This window comes from Lathyrus oleraceus, chromosome 3, assembly GCF_024323335.1.
Source record: "Lathyrus oleraceus cultivar Zhongwan6 chromosome 3, CAAS_Psat_ZW6_1.0, whole genome shotgun sequence".
NCBI lineage: Eukaryota > Viridiplantae > Streptophyta > Magnoliopsida > Fabales > Fabaceae > Lathyrus > Lathyrus oleraceus.
This window is the reverse complement of record NC_066581.1, coordinates 351,105,520-351,114,514: the sequence shown is the minus strand read 5'-3', so window position 1 is coordinate 351,114,514 and position 8,995 is coordinate 351,105,520.

Sequence of the window (8,995 nt, the reverse complement as noted above, 5' to 3'; positions counted from 1 at the left end):
TAAAGAAACGAACTGTTCAGCATTTCAACCAATATCCATTTGTTCTATTGATAACACTGATGGGAAATAAACTTTAATTTCACAAAAAATCTTCCCACAAAACTAATACATCTAACAGTCAATATAACACACTTGTAATGTCTAAACAAGCTTCAAGCGGTAATCTAATCACATTTTAATACAACACTTATAGGAAAGAAACAAATGCTATAATCAAAACAAGATCACAGTCGTTCATTATCTACAGGTTCTCAGTCCATAAACTAACTCATTCGTATCCTCAATTTAAACAACACAAACAAACCAAGCTGGAAACCCTATCGAAACATCCATGAGTCACCATAATTAATTTTCAAACGTGAAGACTGTAGTCATACAGAAGGTAAAAGCAGCAAATTTAAAGTATATCGCTTATCTGAAAACTGAATGTAAACTCATTAGAAACAACATAAACTTAAATCCGACGCTTTAACCGAAATACTACCAAAATGATCAAATTGTCATGTTCTGTTTGCTGCTCTGAGTTCATGGTTGTCGCGGGATTTCCATTAGAACAGAAAGGTATCTTGTGAGCGCCGTAAGATCTTCGACAGATCCACTATCCTATTCAAGATATTGTTGGTATAGATCCAAGCCGTCGCTTTTTGACTGCACCTGTTCCGGCGGAACGTCTACCTTGGGGACGCGTTTTGCCGTTCCGAGCTGGGTGGTGCCATGGTTGAAACGGTTGTTGAGTGAGGGTTTCGATGATGGTGTGAGGGTTTGTGTTGAAGGAGGGTATTTGTTGGTTGTGGTGTTGGTGGTAAACGGCGGAGATTCAAAGTGAGCGGCGATTGGGGGTGAGCGATGGTTTAGGGTTTGGTGGATTTGGAGGTTTAAGGTAGTGGCGGCGGTGAATGTGTTGTGATGAAGAAGGGTTTGACGATTGGGATTTTGAAGGTTTACGGTGGGTTTTGGGTGGTCGATGGTTTCGCGGTGGTGAATCCGCGGCGGCAGTGGAGGTTGACGGCGGCTGAGCTTGTGTTTTGAAGGTAGTGGAGACGGAGGTTGTGATGGGTTTTTGGTCAGTGAGAGGAGAAAGGGTTCGGAGGTTTGCGGCGGGGTTGGAGAACAAGAAGGGTTTTTCTTCTTCTCTTCCGCCTTCTCTTTCTGTTTTCTCTTTTGCGTGAGAGAGAGTGAAAGAAGGGTTTGTGGGTTGTCCGTAAAAATGAGTGGAAGGTGAGGGTCTTTTAGAGAGAGAGAGCGTGAGGTTGTTAGCAGTGGAGAGAGACGTTGGGGAGTGGAGTGTGAGTGTCTGTGAGGGACGAAAATGAGGGAGTGGGAGAAATAGTGGAGAGAAGAGTCTTGAGAGATTGTGAGCGGAGGGACACGTGTGAAGGGTGAAGAAAATATGCAAGCTGGCATTTCCTCACAAGAATCCAATGCTATAATTTACTATTTATTTATTTTATACTTATTATTTATTTAAGAAAAATAAAATCAACAAAGAAAAATCTAATTAATATTTGATTCTAATTAATATCTAAAAAAACTAACTAATATTTTAAAAAATCTAACTAATATTTAATTAAATATCATTCTAATTTCTTCAAAAATATTGACCCATTAAAACAAAAATCGAGTACAAATTTATTCGGAAAATTAAATCAATCACACCAAAATTATCAGCACAAAACATATTATTTGAAAAATACACTGTTTTCCTCAAATTTTAACGATTCAACTGATTTTGTCTGTATTCTCCAATAAATTCATTTCGACTGACATTTTAGGCATTTATTCATGATGCAAATGTATGTAATGGTATGTATGTGATGAAAAAAAATGAGATCGATTGTATGAAAAAATTTAAATATGCTCGGACAAAATTGGGGTACGACACCATCGAAGATGTCTTGGTTTAAGGACCCGTGCTTGTGAATGGATGGTTGAGTGTTCTCCAAATAATGACTTAATCCATTAAAAAACAAAAATACCACTAACAGTTGACTAACATATGACTAATTCTTATTAATATCGCTTTACTTTCAAGTCATTTACTTTATGCAATTTAATTTTCAGTCATTTATCATTCATTGTCATTTACATTTCATTTAACTTGTTTATGTTTATGTCATTTTCACTTTGCTCATTTGAGCCATATCTTGTGATTGTATATATTTGTTTGTGCATTTTGATTTTGTTTATGGTCTTAGGACCTTAAAATACATAATAAACAACAAAAAACCCTAAAAAAATGTTTGGTGGACTGTTGATCTTAATCTGAACCTTTGGACTTAGGATTAGGCAACATTCCCTGTGCAAAAAGGACTTGGCCAATGCCAACATTTTGAAATCAAGTTATTGTGAACTAAGCTTTCATCTGATGCAAGCCTTGGGACTCTGTTTGAATTCATATGTTGCTTTGTCTTGGTGCTAATTGTTATTTTGATCTTATGTCTGATGCTTTCTTCTAAGTTGATCAAGGAATATCCCATCTGATACATGAGAAGATAAAGAAGACTGCTAGCTAAGGAGTTGCTTGCTTAGATATGGCTATCTTTATTTGATGTCTTGATCTTCATGATGTCTGATATTGCTAATTGCTTATTGATTATTGCTTGATTCAAAGTCCAAGGGAAAACGAGTTTCTATATGACATTCTTGTCTGTTAGATTGCATCCCATTGGTCAAATCTTTTCAACTATTAACTTTTAATTTTACGCTTAGGATAGCCTCTTCATCTCCTCCCACTTCTTAAATTTCAAAATCTCTCCCCCTTGTCAAAAACTTTCTTTGCTTGTGATTTCAAACTTAGACTTTGTTTAAATGATTAGAAACTTTGGCCTTATGCCATTGAATTTTCAAACTCTTTCTTAAGTCAAAATTGTAAATAAACTTAATCATATTTACTTAAAATTTCAAAAAAAGATAAAAAGAACTAACAAACCCATTCAATTTTTTTGGCCCCTTGGTGCCTTTTCATTTAAAATTTTGTTAAAAGCAGTTCACCAACTTTGAAATTGTTACCACGAACTACGAGGTTTTGATCCCTCATTTTTATGTTGGTACGTAGGCACAAGTCCGAAGGTCTTGTCAAACACAAAAATATAATCAATGAATTCTTTTCTCATCCCCACACTCTATTTTTTTTTCAAACATCATTTATACCAAAAACACATGCACACATAAAAAAAGGCTCCCTAGGAGTACCTAGGACACTTTGGGGGCTAACACCTTCCCTCTGTGTAACCAACCCCCTTACCTGTAGTCTCTGGCATTTTATTAGTTTTGATTTGAAAACTTCTTATCTTTGGGTATTGTTCCTACCTTTCCTTTTTCCTTTGGAAACAATAAAAGCACAGTGGCGACTCTGGTTTTATTGATGTTAAGCTTATCCATAACTTAGTGGTCATGAATTTACCGCTACATTATGGTCGGGCAATAAAAATATAGGTGTTAATGCATGTTAGAGATTTGGTATAAGGAACCAGACTCCTAAAACATACTAAACACTTAAAAGAAATGGGGGGAGGACCTATCTCATTCTGGCTCATGTTGATTCATTTGACACAAGGTCGTTGATGAATCAACTAGCATTAAACATGAAGAGATTTCATTGGTCAATGAGGGATTGGGAAAGAATAGGGATGAAGATGAAGAGGGAAGGGGAAATAGAAACACAAATTGATCATGATAGGAATTTCATCTGATCAATACTATCCATTCATTTTGGGAGATGAAATGTACATTTCAACAATCCCCTAAATCCAATGGTATTGATCAAACAAAAGTTAAATCAACCATGACCAAGATCCAAACAGAAAGTCAAACATCACAAGACCATAAAAATGGCTCAACATAATTTTTAAACATTTAATCAATTAAAAATAATTAAAAGTGAATTAAAATGCATTTTAAAAAGGACAAAACCTCAAATCCCTTCAAAACACCAAACAAATGGCCAAGGGATTTATCCTAGGTCAAACAAGGTCAAATGACCTTAGACAAAAAATTTCAATATTTTTGGAAAGTCATTAGTATTTTAAAACAATTAAAAAAATTAAAAAAAACATTTAATTCATGAAAAATATAAAAGTTAATCCAAAAAATAATTTTAATTTAAAATATGAAAGAAAAATATTTAAACATTTTTGGTGAAAGTCCCATATTTTTTGGATTAAAAATTAAATTAATATGAACTAACAAAATAAAGGGATTAAATGAAAAATCAGAAATTAAAAAAAAACAAGGGCCATCGGATCTCCCTAATTAATTGAGGTGGCAGATCTGATGGCCACGCGCATAGGGAACATGGTGGAACCAAGTCAATGCGCCACACGCGTGGTAGTTAAAACCAAGGGCCATGATTCAAACATTTGAATCAGGTAAGAAGGTTGGGAAGGCGCCAACGCACAACCGGAGCCCTAGCTCCGGCCTCCTTCTCTGGTGGACCTCACCAGACTGGTCCACCACCAACCTTCACTAAAATAAAAAGTGAGTACACTAATTCAAAGGAAAAATGCTCAGGAGCTCGAATCTGGCCTCAATTTTGTCCAATTCCAAATATATTGAGAGATATGAGGAATTGAATTTTGAGGTGCACGATCTGAGTTGCTTCGATTTGGCCTCAAAGCAACTCAATCTTGTTTCCTACATTGGTAGGTCTTAAGACAACCGATAATCAATCAAAATAGTTGAGAGATAAGGGAAATCGAAGAAGAAAAGTTTGAGAAAATTCACCTTCGGGTAGCAGTGATTTGGCTTGATCTTGATCTGAATTCACTTGATTCTTCCTCCTCTTGCTTGCAGTGACCAATTGAGATGAAAATGGGAATGAATCCTTGGAGTTTGAATCTCAAAACAGAAGGTGAAGTTCAAACTCAATTTCAAAGAAACCTTCAAGCAATTCTATGGAGTGGGGTTCTAAGATAGCTTGGCAAGGCTTGGGCAGTGTGTGTGTGTTGATCTTGAAGCAATTAGTTGTATTTATAGGCTATGGAATTCAGTTTTGCACCTTTTCAATTTTGGCCAAAAATAGAAACATTGGTGCATGGGTGTATGGGCATTGAATTAGGCCCAAATCATGATGTAATCCAACTCCAATTCGTGCATAATGGATATTGAAGTCATCACATGGAAGCATGCAAAAGGAAATAACCATTTGAGTTCAAATGTTGCCAAAACATGCCCACCAAAGGAACCATTCGCAAGTCCCTCAATTCTTGTCCAAATGAAGTGATAATGGACTTTTTGGAAAGGTGACATCAAGGGAAACAACTTTTATGTTGAACACATTTTCATTTGGAGCTTGGATCATGATGCATTTTGAGGTGGAAGTGGGAGAAATCAAACATAGTTGAAACTTTTCTAAGTACAAAGTCAAATGATCACTTCTTCCACCTTGAATAACTTTTGCTATGAGCTTCAAATGGAAATGGCTTCTTCATAAAAGTTATAGATCTTTGATTCCTCTTCAATCTGGTCAATAATTTAACATCATTTGGATTTTTCATGAGGGAGTTATGTATTTTAGAATTTGAGGAAAATTGCTTGTTTAATGGTGATGGCCCAAAATGACCTATAATGTTTCCTCTTGGCACATACCCTTTAAAGTTGAATTTGACATTTCTCAAATAATAAAAGTTTTATAAGACACCTTGAAATTGATCATGAAACTTGTATGGACTTCATATCATAAAAATTGAGCAATTTATGGTCCTTGGAAGTTGACCTCCTAACTAGGGCACATACAAAATGACCTATAATGTTTCACCATAAAAAAATGACTTTCCAAGCAAAACTAGCTATTGATGCCAACATGAAAGTTGTTTTGAATTTCATAAAGAGTAAAGTTTCTCTTGTAATCATTTTCATATGACAAAAATTGTAGGAGATAGGGTCTAGGGAACCCTAGTTTTGACTAGTTGACTTTCTCTGGTCAACCTCTTTGAACCAACTTGCAATATTGAAGTTCTCTTGATCTTTAAAGATAATGGAGGATCATATATGCATAATATTACATATAATGAAGTATCCCTTTATATATTTGACCAATTGTTGAAGAAACTTGCTGAGGAAGTCAAACAAAATACCCAAATGAGTTAGGGCTCCCAAGGCAAAGAAACTTCAAACTCTTGATGAATTCTTGATCAAAATGATAAATGAAGAACACGGAGATCCATATATGATGTTTAGAACCAATGGTGAACCATTCCCTGATTTATCTCTTGCTATGAGGGTCTCAAACCCTACTTGTAAGCTTGATATGGCATAAATGGATGCACACACACTACCTACAAAAGAAACAAAGCTATACATTGACATATTTTTGGTGTTTTGGTTAGTAAACAAAATAAAATAAAGTATCATACAATCAAATATGCTTGGTGATCTCTCCCAATGCAAACCCAATTAATGAGGGGTTACGAGGATGCCAAGGTGTGATCCCAAAGCCAATGCAAATGATGAGATAGCATGAGGGATCTTATGGTCAAAATTGGGGTCTTACAACTGCCGCTATTTAAGGACATTCTAGCTGAGGAAGTGAAGGTTAAAATCTTCATATCAACTTAGTATAATGGATTTAAATAACAACATCAAGAAAAAAAATTGGTCCCTAAGAGACCTCATGATGCATATGATATGAATGTTAAAATAATCTTTGTAAGGAATATATTGCCAAAAGGAAAAGAATCCAGAGAGACTAAAAGTCCACAGGAGCACAATGCATTCCGTAAGGAAAACTCACTAGGGAGACAGAGACTCTGGGGGATAAAAGTTATGCATAGGCCAGGCTATGACTTGAAAAATTGATGGGAGACACGAGGGGATTTCCATGAAAATAAATCAATGGAAAAACTCGGACTGGGGATAAAGGAATCTACAGGGGACGAGAGTCAATCAGAACAAAACTGAAATACTCAAGCCAAAAGGAAATTTGTTTTCATAAAGAAATATGAACTCAAACTCAATTGGGGAAGAAAAACTTCAGCACAGGAGTAAAAGAGACATATTATCTACCACCGGTTACTGGGTAAGAAGATAATAGACTCTGACAGAGGAACATCCGGTACCGGTTAGGGTAAACATATCAAGGATGACTCACTGAGGAAAATAAGGCGCATTCATTACCGGTTACTAGGTAAGAATGACCTACTAGGGAAAGGAAATCAAATAGAATTTACAACTACCTGCAATTGAGCCAAAGACCAAAGAGAGAGTATGTGTCACTTATTAAATTGAAAATATCAAGGATAAACTCAAAGGAAGAATATCTGTTATCGGTTAGGATGAACATATCAAGGATAGACCACCTAGGGAATGAAGAAGAATATTCGTTACCGGTTAGGGTAAACATATCAAGGATAGACTTCCGGGGAAAAATATGAATTACGACTACCGATTATTGGGTAGAATACCAAAGAGTGAGTATCTGTCACTGACTAAAGTGAACATAGCAAGGATAGACTCAGAGGGGGAAATAGGATTTTATATCTACCAGTTACTGGGTTGAATACTGCAAAGAAGAGAAAATCTATCATCGGTTAAAGTGAACATATCAAGGATAGACTCTCTAGAGAATAATATAGGGATTACAACTACCTTTTTACTGGGTAGAATACCAAACAGGAAGAATATCCGTCATCGGTTAGGGTGAAGATATCAAGGATAGACTTGCCGAGGAAACGTGAAAATGAATCCGCTGGGGAAAACAAAGGGGTAAATTACCTTTTACCGGTTAATGGGTGAAGGTAAAGTACTCAATCATCAAGAAGAATATTACCAGTTACTGAGTAATAAACTCTCGGGGACCAAAAGATCTATCTAGGTAAGAGCTAGAAAGAAACAGTCAAACAAGACTCAACCCAATGATGATGTAACTTAAGGGGAATGGTTCAATCCAGATGATACTCTGAGGAGGAAGCTGAAATAATGATCATCCACAAGGAAATAACTCAGTGGGGAATGAGAAAGGATAAACTCTTTCTACTTAAGGGGCTGACACTCTTTAATTGAAGGAGGAAAGACACACCAAATCTGTATGGGGAAATAATATCACCAAAGCAGGCGATCAGAAAAAAATCAATGCGATAAAATGCATAATGAAATATATGATGTTGTGATTTATGCATGAATATACATGCATGATTATGATTATGCTGACAAAACAGCCTAAAGGATACAAATAACGAAGATTTGAATCATCACTACAAAACAAACGGCTAATCTCAACAGAATGGAAACAACCACTGGAGATTCTTCTAGGGATGAACATAAATCATCTAGCTCCGAATAAATCAATCTCTGGCTGTGGAAAGACACGGAGAACATGTTTCCAACCAACTCACGGTAAAATTCGTGGGGAAAGACAACACTGCTGAAGGATAAAGATTGATCTACTGAGGATCCTAAAACGAGTCAACGCTACGGGGAATTTTAAGTCAACACCATATCAAATGGGAGACAACCTTGCAGGGGACTTAATTAATAATGCTCAGAACCAAACACTGTCAGGAATGAAGGAACTTTTATCAGACGACAAAACTCCTCCAGGGATTCAAGAGGTAAAACTCTGAATGGGGAATCGTGCAAATTGCTAGCGATCTCGTGACCTGCTGGGACAAATCAAAGACCACCAGACTCTCAATAATCATCAGATTCTTCTGGGAGATTGCGAAATAAACCAATTCCAAGGCAAAGATAATCGAATCTGACTCACACAAGGGAGAAACTACCGCGATTATGCAATACAAACAAATGCAATTGGGAGTCTGGAGACCAAATAAAGGTTCCAAGATATCTAGGGTTCAATCATTAAGTCACAAACTGGGGAATGCAACACATGGATACTTCAGTCGGTGAAGATAAACTTCAAAGGGGACCAATCATCAGCTCAACCGGGGATAATAGGTTGCTTGGGGAGCAACTTATTAACCATGCTGGGAATGAACAACAAACTGTTGGGGAGGAAAAAGTCATCAAACCAACTGCTTGGGGAAGACAACAATGTTTC